This window comes from Battus philenor, unplaced genomic scaffold, assembly GCF_028537555.1.
Source record: "Battus philenor isolate CCGP_79_NKW_IND1 unplaced genomic scaffold, ilBatPhil1.0.hap1 SCAF_18, whole genome shotgun sequence".
Lineage (NCBI taxonomy): Eukaryota > Metazoa > Arthropoda > Insecta > Lepidoptera > Papilionidae > Battus > Battus philenor.
In genome coordinates, this window is record NW_027181680.1 from 10,303,013 (window position 1) to 10,316,421 (window position 13,409).

A 13,409-nucleotide genomic window follows, 5' to 3' on the forward strand; every position below is an offset into this window, starting at 1 on the left:
ATCCATAAACTTTTATCCATTTTTCAAAGGAGATTATTAATAAAAAAATGAAGATTTCTCTCCGATGTCGCCTCTCGCGTTTGCGTTTCGAAGACCATCTGTCGCCAACGTCCATACCACGTTGAATACACCGGTTCTCGTCCGATCACCGAAGTTAAGCAACGTCGGGCGCGGTCAGTACTTGGATGGGTGACCGCCTGGGAACACTGCGTGATGTTGGCTTTTTTGGCGTTTTTCTTTCGGCGGTTCCTTTTTAGCGCTCCAATATTCTCAATCCGTAAACTTTTATCCATTTTTCATAGGAGATAATTAACAAAAAAATGAAGATTTCTCTCCGATGTCGCCTCTCGCGTTTGCGTTTCGAAGACCATCAGTCGCCAACGTCCATACCACGTTGAATACACCGGTTCTCGTCCGATCACCGAAGTTAAGCAACGTCGGGCGCGGTCAGTACTTGGATGGGTGACCGCCTGGGAACACCGCGTGATGTTGGCTTTTTTGGCGTTTTTCTTTCGGCGGTTCCCTTTTAGCGCTCCAACATTCTCAATCCATAAAGTTTTATCCATTTTTATAGGAGATTATTACCAAAAAAATGAAGATTTCTCTCCGATGTCGCCTCTCGCGTTTACGTTTCGAAGACCATCAGTCGCCAACGTCCATACCACGTTGAATACACCGGTTCTCGTCCGATCACCGAAGTTAAGCAACGTCGGGCGCGGTCAGTACTTGGATGGGTGACCGCCTGGGAACACCGCGTGATGTTGGCTTTTTTGGCGTTTTTCTTTCGGCGGTTCCTTTTTAGCACTCCAATATTCTCAATCCGTAAACTTTTATCCATTTTTCATAGGAGATTATTAACAAAAAAATGAAGATTTCTCTTCGATGTCGCCTCTCGCGTTTGCGTTTCGAAGACCATTAGTCGCCAACGTCCATACCACGTTGAATACACCGGTTCTCGTCCGATCACCGAAGTTAAGCAACGTCGGGCGCGGTCAGTACTTGGATGGGTGACCGCCTGGGAACACTGCGTGATGTTGGCTTTTTTGGCGTTTTTCTTTCGGCGGTTCCTTTTTAGCGCTCCAATATTCTCAATCCGTAAACTTTTATCCATTTTTCATAGGAGATAATTAACAAAAAAATGAAGATTTCTCTCCGATGTCGCCTCTCGCGTTTGCGTTTCGAAGACCATCAGTCGCCAACGTCCATACCACGTTGAATACACCGGTTCTCGTCCGATCACCGAAGTTAAGCAACGTCGGGCGCGGTCAGTACTTGGATGGGTGACCGCCTGGGAACACCGCGTGATGTTGGCTTTTTTGGCGTTTTTCTTTCGGCGGTTCCTTTTTAGCGCTCCAATATTCTCAATCCGTAAACTTTTATCCATTTTTCATAGGAGATAATTAACAAAAAAATGAAGATTTCTCTCCGATGTCGCCTCTCGCGTTTGCGTTTCGAAGACCATCAGTCGCCAACGTCCATACCACGTTGAATACACCGGTTCTCGTCCGATCACCGAAGTTAAGCAACGTCGGGCGCGGTCAGTACTTGGATGGGTGACCGCCTGGGAACACCGCGTGATGTTGGCTTTTTTGGCGTTTTTCTTTCGGCGGTTCCTTTTTAGCGCTCCAATATTCTCAATCCGTAAACTTTTATCCATTTTTCATAGGAGATTATTAACAAAAAAATGAAGATTTCTCTCCGATGTCGCCTCTCGCGTTTGCGTTTCGAAGACCATCAGTCGCCAACGTCCATACCACGTTGAATACACCGGTTCTCGTCCGATCACCGAAGTTAAGCAACGTCGGGCGCGGTCAGTACTTGGATGGGTGACCGCCTGGGAACACCGCGTGATGTTGGCTTTTTTGGCGTTTTTCTTTCGGCGGTTCCTTTTTAGCGCTCCAATATTCTCAATCCGTAAACTTTTATCCATTTTTCATAGGAGATTATTAACAAAAAAATGAAGATTTCTCTCCGATGTCGCCTCTCGCGTTTGCGTTTCGAAGACCATCAGTCGCCAACGTCCATACCACGTTGAATACACCGGTTCTCGTCCGATCACCGAAGTTAAGCAACGTCGGGCGCGGTCAGTACTTGGATGGGTGACCGCCTGGGAACACCGCGTGATGTTGGCTTTTTTGGCGTTTTTCTTTCGGCGGTTCCTTTTTAGCGCTCCAATATTCTCAATCCGTAAACTTTTATCCATTTTTCATAGGAGATAATTAACAAAAAAATGAAGATTTCTCTCCGATGTCGCCTCTCGCGTTTGCGTTTCGAAGACCATCAGTCGCCAACGTCCATACCACGTTGAATACACCGGTTCTCGTCCGATCACCGAAGTTAAGCAACGTCGGGCGCGGTCAGTACTTGGATGGGTGACCGCCTGGGAACACCGCGTGATGTTGGCTTTTTTGGCGTTTTTCTTTCGGCGGTTCCTTTTTAGCGCTCCAATATTCTCAATCCGTAAACTTTTATCCATTTTTCATAGGAGATTATTAACAAAAAAATGAAGATTTCTCTCCGATGTCGCCTCTCGCGTTTGCGTTTCGAAGACCATCAGTCGCCAACGTCCATACCACGTTGAATACACCGGTTCTCGTCCGATCACCGAAGTTAAGCAACGTCGGGCGCGGTCAGTACTTGGATGGGTGACCGCCTGGGAACACCGCGTGATGTTGGCTTTTTTGGCGTTTTTCTTTCGGCGGTTCCTTTTTAGCGCTCCAATATTCTCAATCCGTAAACTTTTATCCATTTTTCATAGGAGATTATTAACAAAAAAATGAAGATTTCTCTCCGATGTCGCCTCTCGCGTTTGCGTTTCGAAGACCATCAGTCGCCAACGTCCATACCACGTTGAATACACCGGTTCTCGTCCGATCACCGAAGTTAAGCAACGTCGGGCGCGGTCAGTACTTGGATGGGTGACCGCCTGGGAACACCGCGTGATGTTGGCTTTTTTGGCGTTTTTCTTTCGGCGGTTCCTTTTTAGCGCTCCAACATTCTCAATCCGTAAACTTTTATCCATTTTTCATAGGAGATTATTAACAAAAAAATGAAGATTTCTCTCCGATGTCGCCTCTCGCGTTTGCGTTTCGAAGACCATCAGTCGCCAACGTCCATACCACGTTGAATACACCGGTTCTCGTCCGATCACCGAAGTTAAGCAACGTCGGGCGCGGTCAGTACTTGGATGGGTGACCGCCTGGGAACACCGCGTGATGTTGGCTTTTTTGGCGTTTTTCTTTCGGCGGTTCCTTTTTAGCGCTCCAATATTCTCAATCCGTAAACTTTTATCCATTTTTCATAGGAGATTATTAACAAAAAAATGAAGATTTCTCTCCGATGCCGCCTCTCGCGTTTGCGTTTCGAAGACCATCTGTCGCCAACGTCCATACCACGTTGAATACACCGGTTCTCGTCCGATCACCGAAGTTAAGCAACGTCGGGCGCGGTCAGTACTTGGATGGGTGACCGCCTGGGAACACCGCGTGATGTTGGCTTTTTTAGCGTTTTTCTTTCAGCGGTTCCCTCTTTTAGCGCTCCAATATTCTCAATTCATAAACTTTTGTTTTGCATGTCATTCGTTAATTTTTATCGTTGTTAAAACTGGCGCTCTTTACTGTCTTATACTTAGCCTAATTTTGTAATATTTTGATACACGACTCCTTTTTTGTTCACGATGTGAACTATTATAGCACAAAATAAAACCCAAGTTGATTTCACCTTCAAAATCTTTTTAAAATACTGTAACCAATTTTCTTAATCATACTTTATACATGGAAAAACCTTTAAGAAGGATCGCTTTCTTACTTGACTATTTATTGTTTTCAATTGCGTTCAGGTTATTTTTTATGATAACAATTCAAATTATTAATATTTTGTGTTTTTATTTTCTAGTAACAAAAGGTGATTTTTTCAGGCCGATCACACTGCCATCTCGTAGCATTTAGATGAGTCCGCTGTCGTTACTCTGCCATTTCAATATTTTCCCTGTAGATGGCGCTCTTCTTCGCCAAATAAATACCATACAACCCTAAATTTTTACCCCTCTACGATCAACCCTTATTATTAAATTGAAAATTAAAAATATTTTTTTTGCAAAACAACATTTTCGGGATCAGCTAGTTATACATAATATCGAGTTTAACGTAGATAAATACAAAAGAAAAAAACGTGGGCAGGTTGCCTACTCGATGCGAAAAGAACTTTTATTAAAGCTGAAGAGTACACCAATACTTCGCTTTGCGTCGTTTTTTTTTAATTTAATTTAATTTTATTTTTTAAAAGATGGCAACACTTTTGTTTTTAATTGCATTACGCCATCAAAACTCGGGGATTCTCTTTCTAACCAAAAATCAACGCAATTTGAATACAGTTTTATTTTCACTTTGTTTTGCTAATTTTAAAAGTTCAGTTTTAATTAAGTAGTGTGTTGTGCTTATTTTAAAAGAGAATAATAAATTAATATAAATTTTTACGCGTTGTTTCTGGTTATCAAAAAGGTAAATATTATTACAATTTATTTAATTGGCAGAGTTATGTTATTTTTGTTTTTTAAATGTTCACTTTGTTCAATTTTCTTTTTAAAAAGTAGTATTTTCGTGACCCTGGAACCTATCTTCGATCTTTATGTGGTTTGCTATAGAAAATCTTAATTCACTTTGCGGCGTTTCAATTTGCGTCGTGTTTTTTTGGAACCTAACTACGACGCAAGGTGAGGTATTGGCGTATTATATATATATGTGTCGATCACTCTCTTACAACCAAAATATATTCCAAACCTTTTGTAGATAATAATAAGTTTAATTGAACAATAGTAACGGCTTGAAAATAAAAATGAAACTGCATTGTATGCTTATTCTATGTTGATGTTATTGCTCTTAGCTCGAAGACAGCTTCATCGGAGCTGAGTTCACGGAGCGGAAGAATCTGTGAACTTAAAAACTAAGAATAAGGCTGGTAGAGCGCGTACCAGTTTCACGATGACGCTCGCACGTAGCAAAGGGCTCTACTTGTGTAAAGCTGTGTTATGAATGTGTTCATTGTTATGACGTGTACATGCGGCATAGTATGTATTATAGTAACAAACATTGTTTAACTTCGCAAAGGAAATACTGAAGATGTCGACTTAGTTTTCAAATTTGTTATACAACGAAAGGCACATACGATACACTGGTAAGTATTGTATGTGAGTGGACGATGAAGTACAAATCTTCACAAGGAAAGATCTCTGAGACCAAGCAGTAGCCATTATTATGTAATGCAATTTCCGCCGATTTATCTATTTAGTGTGGACGTTGAAAAAAAAATATTGAAGAAAATAACAAAGACATAACAGAGAATTAGGATTCGGTTTCGAAGATCACCAAGATGGTGTTTGCGCATCGAAGACGAACGGTCGCCAACGTCCATACCACGTTGAATACACCGGTTCTCGTCCGATCACCGAAGTTAAGCAACGTCGGGCGCGGTCAGTACTTGGATGGGTGACCGCCTGGGAACACCGCGTGATGTTGGCTTTTTTGGCGTTTTTCTTTCGGCGGTTCCTTTTTAGCGCTCCAATATTCTCAATCCGTAAACTTTTATCCATTTTTCATAGGAGATTATTAACAAAAAAATGAAGATTTCTCTCCGATGTCGCCTCTCGCGTTTGCGTTTCGAAGACCATCAGTCGCCAACGTCCATACCACGTTGAATACACCGGTTCTCGTCCGATCACCGAAGTTAAGCAACGTCGGGCGCGGTCAGTACTTGGATGGGTGACCGCCTGGGAACACCGCGTGATGTTGGCTTTTTTGGCGTTTTTTTTCGGCGGTTCCTTTTTAGCGCTCCTGTATTCTCAATCCATAAACTTTTATCCATTTTTCAAAGGAGATTATTAATAAAAAAATGAAGATTTCTCTCCGATGTCGCCTCTCGCGTTTGCGTTTCGAAGACCATCTGTCGCCAACGTCCATACCACGTTGAATACACCGGTTCTCGTCCGATCACCGAAGTTAAGCAACGTCGGGCGCGGTCAGTACTTGGATGGGTGACCGCCTGGGAACACCGCGTGATGTTGGCTTTTTTGGCGTTTTTCTTTCGGCGGTTCCTTTTTAGCGCTCCTGTATTCTCAATCCATAAACTTTTGTCCATTTTTCAAAGGAGATTATTAATAAAAAAATGAAGATTTCTCTCCGATGTCGCCTCTCGCGTTTGCGTTTCGAAGACCATCTGTCGCCAACGTCCATACCACGTTGAATACACCGGTTCTCGTCTGATCACGGAAGTTAAGCAACGTCGGGCGCGGTCAGTACTTGGATGGGTGACCGCCTGGGAACACCGCGTGATGTTGGCTTTTTTGGCGTTTTTCTTTCGGCGGTTCCTTTTTAGCGCTCCTGTATTCTCAATCCATAAACTTTTGTCCATTTTTCAAAGGAGATTATTAACAAAAAAATGAAGATTTCTCTCCGATGTCGCCTCTTGCGTTTGCGTTTCGAAGACCATCAGTCGCCAACGTCCATACCACGTTGAATACACCGGTTCTCGTCCGATCACCGAAGTTAAGCAACGTCGGGCGCGGTCAGTACTTGGATGGGTGACCGCCTGGGAACACCGCGTGATGTTGGCTTTTTTGGCGTTTTTCTTTCGGCGGTTCCTTTTTAGCGCTCCAATATTCTCAATCCGTAAACTTTTATCCATTTTTCATAGGAGATTATTAACAAAAAAATGAAGATTTCTCTCCGATGCCGCCTCTCGCGTTTGCGTTTCGAAGACCATCTGTCGCCAACGTCCATACCACGTTGAATACACCGGTTCTCGTCCGATCACCGAAGTTAAGCAACGTCGGGCGCGGTCAGTACTTGGATGGGTGACCGCCTGGGAACACCGCGTGATGTTGGCTTTTTTAGCGTTTTTCTTTCAGCGGTTCCCTCTTTTAGCGCTCCAATATTCTCAATTCATAAACTTTTGTTTTGCATGTCATTCGTCAATTTTTATCGTTGTTAAAACTGGCGCTCTTTACTGTCTTATACTTAGCCTAATTTTGTAATATTTTGATACACGACTCCTTTTTTGTTCACGATGTGAACTATTATAGCACAAAATAAAACCCAAGTTGATTTCACCTTCAAAATCTTTTTAAAATACTGTAACCAATTTTCTTAATCATACTTTATACATGGAAAAACCTTTAAGAAGGATCGCTTTCTTACTTGACTATTTATTGTTTTCAATTGCGTTCAGGTTATTTTTTATGATAACAATTCAAATTATTAATATTTTGTGTTTTTATTTTCTAGTAACAAAAGGTGATTTTTTCAGGCCGATCACACTGCCATCTCGTAGCATTTAGATGAGTCCGCTGTCGTTACTCTGCCATTTCAATATTTTCCCTGTAGATGGCGCTCTTCTTCGCCAAATAAATACCATACAACCCTAAATTTTTACCCCTCTACGATCAACCCTTATTATTAAATTGAAAATTAAAAATATTTTTTTTGCAAAACAACATTTTCGGGATCAGCTAGTTATACATAATATCGAGTTTAACGTAGATAAATACAAAAGAAAAAAACGTGGGCAGGTTGCCTACTCGATGCGAAAAGAACTTTTATTAAAGCTGAAGAGTACACCAATACTTCGCTTTGCGTCGTTTTTTTTTAATTTAATTTAATTTTATTTTTTAAAAGATGGCAACACTTTTGTTTTTAATTGCATTACGCCATCAAAACTCGGGGATTCTCTTTCTAACCAAAAATCAACGCAATTTGAATACAGTTTTATTTTCACTTTGTTTTGCTAATTTTAAAAGTTCAGTTTTAATTAAGTAGTGTGTTGTGCTTATTTTAAAAGAGAATAATAAATTAATATAAATTTTTACGCGTTGTTTCTGGTTATCAAAAAGGTAAATATTATTACAATTTATTTAATTGGCAGAGTTATGTTATTTTTGTTTTTTAAATGTTCACTTTGTTCAATTTTCTTTTTAAAAAGTAGTATTTTCGTGACCCTGGAACCTATCTTCGATCTTTATGTGGTTTGCTATAGAAAATCTTAATTCACTTTGCGGCGTTTCAATTTGCGTCGTGTTTTTTTGGAACCTAACTACGACGCAAGGTGAGGTATTGGCGTATTATATATATATGTGTCGATCACTCTCTTACAACCAAAATATATTCCAAACCTTTTGTAGATAATAATAAGTTTAATTGAACAATAGTAACGGCTTGAAAATAAAAATGAAACTGCATTGTATGCTTATTCTATGTTGATGTTATTGCTCTTAGCTCGAAGACAGCTTCATCGGAGCTGAGTTCACGGAGCGGAAGAATCTGTGAACTTAAAAACTAAGAATAAGGCTGGTAGAGCGCGTACCAGTTTCACGATGACGCTCGCACGTAGCAAAGGGCTCTACTTGTGTAAAGCTGTGTTATGAATGTGTTCATTGTTATGACGTGTACATGCGGCATAGTATGTATTATAGTAACAAACATTGTTTAACTTCGCAAAGGAAATACTGAAGATGTCGACTTAGTTTTCAAATTTGTTATACAACGAAAGGCACATACGATACACTGGTAAGTATTGTATGTGAGTGGACGATGAAGTACAAATCTTCACAAGGAAAGATCTCTGAGACCAAGCAGTAGCCATTATTATGTAATGCAATTTCCGCCGATTTATCTATTTAGTGTGGACGTTGAAAAAAAAATATTGAAGAAAATAACAAAGACATAACAGAGAATTAGGATTCGGTTTCGAAGATCACCAAGATGGTGTTTGCGCATCGAAGACGAACGGTCGCCAACGTCCATACCACGTTGAATACACCGGTTCTCGTCCGATCACCGAAGTTAAGCAACGTCGGGCGCGGTCAGTACTTGGATGGGTGACCGCCTGGGAACACCGCGTGATGTTGGCTTTTTTGGCGTTTTTCTTTCGGCGGTTCCTTTTTAGCGCTCCAATATTCTCAATCCGTAAACTTTTATCCATTTTTCATAGGAGATTTTTAACAAAAAAATGAAGATTTCTCTCCGATGTCGCCTCTCGCGTTTGCGTTTCGAAGACCATCAGTCGCCAACGTCCATACCACGTTGAATACACCGGTTCTCGTCCGATCACCGAAGTTAAGCAACGTCGGGCGCGGTCAGTACTTGGATGGGTGACCGCCTGGGAACACCGCGTGATGTTGGCTTTTTTGGCGTTTTTTTTCGGCGGTTCCTTTTTAGCGCTCCTGTATTCTCAATCCATAAACTTTTATCCATTTTTCAAAGGAGATTATTAATAAAAAAATGAAGATTTCTCTCCGATGTCGCCTCTCGCGTTTGCGTTTCGAAGACCATCTGTCGCCAACGTCCATACCACGTTGAATACACCGGTTCTCGTCCGATCACCGAAGTTAAGCAACGTCGGGCGCGGTCAGTACTTGGATGGGTGACCGCCTGGGAACACCGCGTGATGTTGGCTTTTTTGGCGTTTTTCTTTCGGCGGTTCCTTTTTAGCGCTCCTGTATTCTCAATCCATAAACTTTTGTCCATTTTTCAAAGGAGATTATTAATAAAAAAATGAAGATTTCTCTCCGATGTCGCCTCTCGCGTTTGCGTTTCGAAGACCATCTGTCGCCAACGTCCATACCACGTTGAATACACCGGTTCTCGTCTGATCACCGAAGTTAAGCAACGTCGGGCGCGGTCAGTACTTGGATGGGTGACCGCCTGGGAACACCGCGTGATGTTGGCTTTTTTGGCGTTTTTCTTTCGGCGGTTCCTTTTTAGCGCTCCTGTATTCTCAATCCATAAACTTTTGTCCATTTTTCAAAGGAGATTATTAACAAAAAAATGAAGATTTCTCTCCGATGTCGCCTCTTGCGTTTGCGTTTCGAAGACCATCAGTCGCCAACGTCCATACCACGTTGAATACACCGGTTCTCGTCCGATCACCGAAGTTAAGCAACGTCGGGCGCGGTCAGTACTTGGATGGGTGACCGCCTGGGAACACCGCGTGATGTTGGCTTTTTTGGCGTTTTTCTTTCGGCGGTTCCTTTTTAGCGCTCCAATATTCTCAATCCGTAAACTTTTATCCATTTTTCATAGGAGATTATTAACAAAAAAATGAAGATTTCTCTCCGATGCCGCCTCTCGCGTTTGCGTTTCGAAGACCATCTGTCGCCAACGTCCATACCACGTTGAATACACCGGTTCTCGTCCGATCACCGAAGTTAAGCAACGTCGGGCGCGGTCAGTACTTGGATGGGTGACCGCCTGGGAACACCGCGTGATGTTGGCTTTTTTAGCGTTTTTCTTTCAGCGGTTCCCTCTTTTAGCGCTCCAATATTCTCAATTCATAAACTTTTGTTTTGCATGTCATTCGTCAATTTTTATCGTTGTTAAAACTGGCGCTCTTTACTGTCTTATACTTAGCCTAATTTTGTAATATTTTGATACACGACTCCTTTTTTGTTCACGATGTGAACTATTATAGCACAAAATAAAACCCAAGTTGATTTCACCTTCAAAATCTTTTTAAAATACTGTAACCAATTTTCTTAATCATACTTTATACATGGAAAAACCTTTAAGAAGGATCGCTTTCTTACTTGACTATTTATTGTTTTCAATTGCGTTCAGGTTATTTTTTATGATAACAATTCAAATTATTAATATTTTGTGTTTTTATTTTCTAGTAACAAAAGGTGATTTTTTCAGGCCGATCACACTGCCATCTCGTAGCATTTAGATGAGTCCGCTGTCGTTACTCTGCCATTTCAATATTTTCCCTGTAGATGGCGCTCTTCTTCGCCAAATAAATACCATACAACCCTAAATTTTTACCCCTCTACGATCAACCCTTATTATTAAATTGAAAATTAAAAATATTTTTTTTGCAAAACAACATTTTCGGGATCAGCTAGTTATACATAATATCGAGTTTAACGTAGATAAATACAAAAGAAAAAAACGTGGGCAGGTTGCCTACTCGATGCGAAAAGAACTTTTATTAAAGCTGAAGAGTACACCAATACTTCGCTTTGCGTCGTTTTTTTTTAATTTAATTTAATTTTATTTTTTAAAAGATGGCAACACTTTTGTTTTTAATTGCATTACGCCATCAAAACTCGGGGATTCTCTTTCTAACCAAAAATCAACGCAATTTGAATACAGTTTTATTTTCACTTTGTTTTGCTAATTTTAAAAGTTCAGTTTTAATTAAGTAGTGTGTTGTGCTTATTTTAAAAGAGAATAATAAATTAATATAAATTTTTACGCGTTGTTTCTGGTTATCAAAAAGGTAAATATTATTACAATTTATTTAATTGGCAGAGTTATGTTATTTTTGTTTTTTAAATGTTCACTTTGTTCAATTTTCTTTTTAAAAAGTAGTATTTTCGTGACCCTGGAACCTATCTTCGATCTTTATGTGGTTTGCTATAGAAAATCTTAATTCACTTTGCGGCGTTTCAATTTGCGTCGTGTTTTTTTGGAACCTAACTACGACGCAAGGTGAGGTATTGGCGTATTATATATATATGTGTCGATCACTCTCTTACAACCAAAATATATTCCAAACCTTTTGTAGATAATAATAAGTTTAATTGAACAATAGTAACGGCTTGAAAATAAAAATGAAACTGCATTGTATGCTTATTCTATGTTGATGTTATTGCTCTTAGCTCGAAGACAGCTTCATCGGAGCTGAGTTCACGGAGCGGAAGAATCTGTGAACTTAAAAACTAAGAATAAGGCTGGTAGAGCGCGTACCAGTTTCACGATGACGCTCGCACGTAGCAAAGGGCTCTACTTGTGTAAAGCTGTGTTATGAATGTGTTCATTGTTATGACGTGTACATGCGGCATAGTATGTATTATAGTAACAAACATTGTTTAACTTCGCAAAGGAAATACTGAAGATGTCGACTTAGTTTTCAAATTTGTTATACAACGAAAGGCACATACGATACACTGGTAAGTATTGTATGTGAGTGGACGATGAAGTACAAATCTTCACAAGGAAAGATCTCTGAGACCAAGCAGTAGCCATTATTATGTAATGCAATTTCCGCCGATTTATCTATTTAGTGTGGACGTTGAAAAAAAAATATTGAAGAAAATAACAAAGACATAACAGAGAATTAGGATTCGGTTTCGAAGATCACCAAGATGGTGTTTGCGCATCGAAGACGAACGGTCGCCAACGTCCATACCACGTTGAATACACCGGTTCTCGTCCGATCACCGAAGTTAAGCAACGTCGGGCGCGGTCAGTACTTGGATGGGTGACCGCCTGGGAACACCGCGTGATGTTGGCTTTTTTGGCGTTTTTCTTTCGGCGGTTCCTTTTTAGCGCTCCAATATTCTCAATCCGTAAACTTTTATCCATTTTTCATAGGAGATTTTTAACAAAAAAATGAAGATTTCTCTCCGATGTCGCCTCTCGCGTTTGCGTTTCGAAGACCATCAGTCGCCAACGTCCATACCACGTTGAATACACCGGTTCTCGTCCGATCACCGAAGTTAAGCAACGTCGGGCGCGGTCAGTACTTGGATGGGTGACCGCCTGGGAACACCGCGTGATGTTGGCTTTTTTGGCGTTTTTTTTCGGCGGTTCCTTTTTAGCGCTCCTGTATTCTCAATCCATAAACTTTTATCCATTTTTCAAAGGAGATTATTAATAAAAAAATGAAGATTTCTCTCCGATGTCGCCTCTCGCGTTTGCGTTTCGAAGACCATCTGTCGCCAACGTCCATACCACGTTGAATACACCGGTTCTCGTCCGATCACCGAAGTTAAGCAACGTCGGGCGCGGTCAGTACTTGGATGGGTGACCGCCTGGGAACACTGCGTGATGTTGGCTTTTTTGGCGTTTTTCTTTCGGCGGTTCCTTTTTAGCGCTCCAATATTCTCAATCCGTAAACTTTTATCCATTTTTCATAGGAGATAATTAACAAAAAAATGAAGATTTCTCTCCGATGTCGCCTCTCGCGTTTGCGTTTCGAAGACCATCAGTCGCCAACGTCCATACCACGTTGAATACACCGGTTCTCGTCCGATCACCGAAGTTAAGCAACGTCGGGCGCGGTCAGTACTTGGATGGGTGACCGCCTGGGAACACCGCGTGATGTTGGCTTTTTTGGCGTTTTTCTTTCGGCGGTTCCCTTTTAGCGCTCCAACATTCTCAATCCATAAAGTTTTATCCATTTTTATAGGAGATTATTACCAAAAAAATGAAGATTTCTCTCCGATGTCGCCTCTCGCGTTTACGTTTCGAAGACCATCAGTCGCCAACGTCCATACCACGTTGAATACACCGGTTCTCGTCCGATCACCGAAGTTAAGCAACGTCGGGCGCGGTCAGTACTTGGATGGGTGACCGCCTGGGAACACCGCGTGATGTTGGCTTTTTTGGCGTTTTTCTTTCGGCGGTTCCTTTTTAGCA

At 41.2% G+C, this 13,409-nt stretch overlaps 30 non-coding genes across 30 annotated transcripts; all 30 read left to right on the forward strand.

Annotated features, from left to right (window-relative positions):
• The first annotated feature begins 103 nt into the window (after window positions 1–103).
• LOC137920648 (5S ribosomal RNA) lies at window positions 104–222 on the forward strand. Its single transcript, XR_011106909.1, has one exon. It is a non-coding gene; the product is annotated as a 5S ribosomal RNA (ribosomal RNA).
• Window positions 223–376: 154 nt separating this feature from the next.
• Window positions 377–495, forward strand: LOC137920502 (5S ribosomal RNA). Its single transcript, XR_011106769.1, has one exon. It is a non-coding gene; the product is annotated as a 5S ribosomal RNA (ribosomal RNA).
• A 153-nt stretch (window positions 496–648) lies between these two features.
• Window positions 649–767, forward strand: LOC137920503 (5S ribosomal RNA). The gene has a single exon (XR_011106770.1). It is a non-coding gene; the product is annotated as a 5S ribosomal RNA (ribosomal RNA).
• A 154-nt stretch (window positions 768–921) lies between these two features.
• On the forward strand, window positions 922–1,040 carry LOC137920650 (5S ribosomal RNA). The gene has a single exon (XR_011106910.1). It is a non-coding gene; the product is annotated as a 5S ribosomal RNA (ribosomal RNA).
• A 154-nt stretch (window positions 1,041–1,194) lies between these two features.
• LOC137920504 (5S ribosomal RNA) lies at window positions 1,195–1,313 on the forward strand. The gene has a single exon (XR_011106771.1). It is a non-coding gene; the product is annotated as a 5S ribosomal RNA (ribosomal RNA).
• Window positions 1,314–1,467: 154 nt separating this feature from the next.
• Window positions 1,468–1,586, forward strand: LOC137920506 (5S ribosomal RNA). The gene has a single exon (XR_011106773.1). It is a non-coding gene; the product is annotated as a 5S ribosomal RNA (ribosomal RNA).
• A 154-nt stretch (window positions 1,587–1,740) lies between these two features.
• On the forward strand, window positions 1,741–1,859 carry LOC137920507 (5S ribosomal RNA). Its single transcript, XR_011106774.1, has one exon. It is a non-coding gene; the product is annotated as a 5S ribosomal RNA (ribosomal RNA).
• A 154-nt stretch (window positions 1,860–2,013) lies between these two features.
• Window positions 2,014–2,132, forward strand: LOC137920509 (5S ribosomal RNA). The gene has a single exon (XR_011106775.1). It is a non-coding gene; the product is annotated as a 5S ribosomal RNA (ribosomal RNA).
• A 154-nt stretch (window positions 2,133–2,286) lies between these two features.
• Window positions 2,287–2,405, forward strand: LOC137920510 (5S ribosomal RNA). The gene has a single exon (XR_011106776.1). It is a non-coding gene; the product is annotated as a 5S ribosomal RNA (ribosomal RNA).
• Window positions 2,406–2,559: 154 nt separating this feature from the next.
• Window positions 2,560–2,678, forward strand: LOC137920511 (5S ribosomal RNA). The gene has a single exon (XR_011106777.1). It is a non-coding gene; the product is annotated as a 5S ribosomal RNA (ribosomal RNA).
• Window positions 2,679–2,832: 154 nt separating this feature from the next.
• On the forward strand, window positions 2,833–2,951 carry LOC137920512 (5S ribosomal RNA). Its single transcript, XR_011106778.1, has one exon. It is a non-coding gene; the product is annotated as a 5S ribosomal RNA (ribosomal RNA).
• A 154-nt stretch (window positions 2,952–3,105) lies between these two features.
• On the forward strand, window positions 3,106–3,224 carry LOC137920513 (5S ribosomal RNA). The gene has a single exon (XR_011106779.1). It is a non-coding gene; the product is annotated as a 5S ribosomal RNA (ribosomal RNA).
• Window positions 3,225–3,378: 154 nt separating this feature from the next.
• LOC137920514 (5S ribosomal RNA) lies at window positions 3,379–3,497 on the forward strand. The gene has a single exon (XR_011106780.1). It is a non-coding gene; the product is annotated as a 5S ribosomal RNA (ribosomal RNA).
• A 1,900-nt stretch (window positions 3,498–5,397) lies between these two features.
• On the forward strand, window positions 5,398–5,516 carry LOC137920515 (5S ribosomal RNA). The gene has a single exon (XR_011106781.1). It is a non-coding gene; the product is annotated as a 5S ribosomal RNA (ribosomal RNA).
• Window positions 5,517–5,670: 154 nt separating this feature from the next.
• On the forward strand, window positions 5,671–5,789 carry LOC137920516 (5S ribosomal RNA). The gene has a single exon (XR_011106782.1). It is a non-coding gene; the product is annotated as a 5S ribosomal RNA (ribosomal RNA).
• A 153-nt stretch (window positions 5,790–5,942) lies between these two features.
• Window positions 5,943–6,061, forward strand: LOC137920518 (5S ribosomal RNA). The gene has a single exon (XR_011106784.1). It is a non-coding gene; the product is annotated as a 5S ribosomal RNA (ribosomal RNA).
• Window positions 6,062–6,215: 154 nt separating this feature from the next.
• On the forward strand, window positions 6,216–6,334 carry LOC137920709 (5S ribosomal RNA). Its single transcript, XR_011106967.1, has one exon. It is a non-coding gene; the product is annotated as a 5S ribosomal RNA (ribosomal RNA).
• Window positions 6,335–6,488: 154 nt separating this feature from the next.
• Window positions 6,489–6,607, forward strand: LOC137920519 (5S ribosomal RNA). The gene has a single exon (XR_011106785.1). It is a non-coding gene; the product is annotated as a 5S ribosomal RNA (ribosomal RNA).
• A 154-nt stretch (window positions 6,608–6,761) lies between these two features.
• LOC137920520 (5S ribosomal RNA) lies at window positions 6,762–6,880 on the forward strand. The gene has a single exon (XR_011106786.1). It is a non-coding gene; the product is annotated as a 5S ribosomal RNA (ribosomal RNA).
• Window positions 6,881–8,780: 1,900 nt separating this feature from the next.
• LOC137920521 (5S ribosomal RNA) lies at window positions 8,781–8,899 on the forward strand. Its single transcript, XR_011106787.1, has one exon. It is a non-coding gene; the product is annotated as a 5S ribosomal RNA (ribosomal RNA).
• Window positions 8,900–9,053: 154 nt separating this feature from the next.
• On the forward strand, window positions 9,054–9,172 carry LOC137920522 (5S ribosomal RNA). Its single transcript, XR_011106788.1, has one exon. It is a non-coding gene; the product is annotated as a 5S ribosomal RNA (ribosomal RNA).
• Window positions 9,173–9,325: 153 nt separating this feature from the next.
• LOC137920523 (5S ribosomal RNA) lies at window positions 9,326–9,444 on the forward strand. The gene has a single exon (XR_011106789.1). It is a non-coding gene; the product is annotated as a 5S ribosomal RNA (ribosomal RNA).
• A 154-nt stretch (window positions 9,445–9,598) lies between these two features.
• LOC137920564 (5S ribosomal RNA) lies at window positions 9,599–9,717 on the forward strand. The gene has a single exon (XR_011106829.1). It is a non-coding gene; the product is annotated as a 5S ribosomal RNA (ribosomal RNA).
• A 154-nt stretch (window positions 9,718–9,871) lies between these two features.
• On the forward strand, window positions 9,872–9,990 carry LOC137920524 (5S ribosomal RNA). The gene has a single exon (XR_011106790.1). It is a non-coding gene; the product is annotated as a 5S ribosomal RNA (ribosomal RNA).
• A 154-nt stretch (window positions 9,991–10,144) lies between these two features.
• LOC137920525 (5S ribosomal RNA) lies at window positions 10,145–10,263 on the forward strand. Its single transcript, XR_011106791.1, has one exon. It is a non-coding gene; the product is annotated as a 5S ribosomal RNA (ribosomal RNA).
• Window positions 10,264–12,163: 1,900 nt separating this feature from the next.
• LOC137920526 (5S ribosomal RNA) lies at window positions 12,164–12,282 on the forward strand. The gene has a single exon (XR_011106792.1). It is a non-coding gene; the product is annotated as a 5S ribosomal RNA (ribosomal RNA).
• A 154-nt stretch (window positions 12,283–12,436) lies between these two features.
• LOC137920527 (5S ribosomal RNA) lies at window positions 12,437–12,555 on the forward strand. Its single transcript, XR_011106793.1, has one exon. It is a non-coding gene; the product is annotated as a 5S ribosomal RNA (ribosomal RNA).
• Window positions 12,556–12,708: 153 nt separating this feature from the next.
• LOC137920651 (5S ribosomal RNA) lies at window positions 12,709–12,827 on the forward strand. Its single transcript, XR_011106911.1, has one exon. It is a non-coding gene; the product is annotated as a 5S ribosomal RNA (ribosomal RNA).
• Window positions 12,828–12,981: 154 nt separating this feature from the next.
• LOC137920529 (5S ribosomal RNA) lies at window positions 12,982–13,100 on the forward strand. The gene has a single exon (XR_011106795.1). It is a non-coding gene; the product is annotated as a 5S ribosomal RNA (ribosomal RNA).
• Window positions 13,101–13,253: 153 nt separating this feature from the next.
• On the forward strand, window positions 13,254–13,372 carry LOC137920530 (5S ribosomal RNA). Its single transcript, XR_011106796.1, has one exon. It is a non-coding gene; the product is annotated as a 5S ribosomal RNA (ribosomal RNA).
• The last annotated feature ends 37 nt before the right edge of the window (window positions 13,373–13,409 follow it).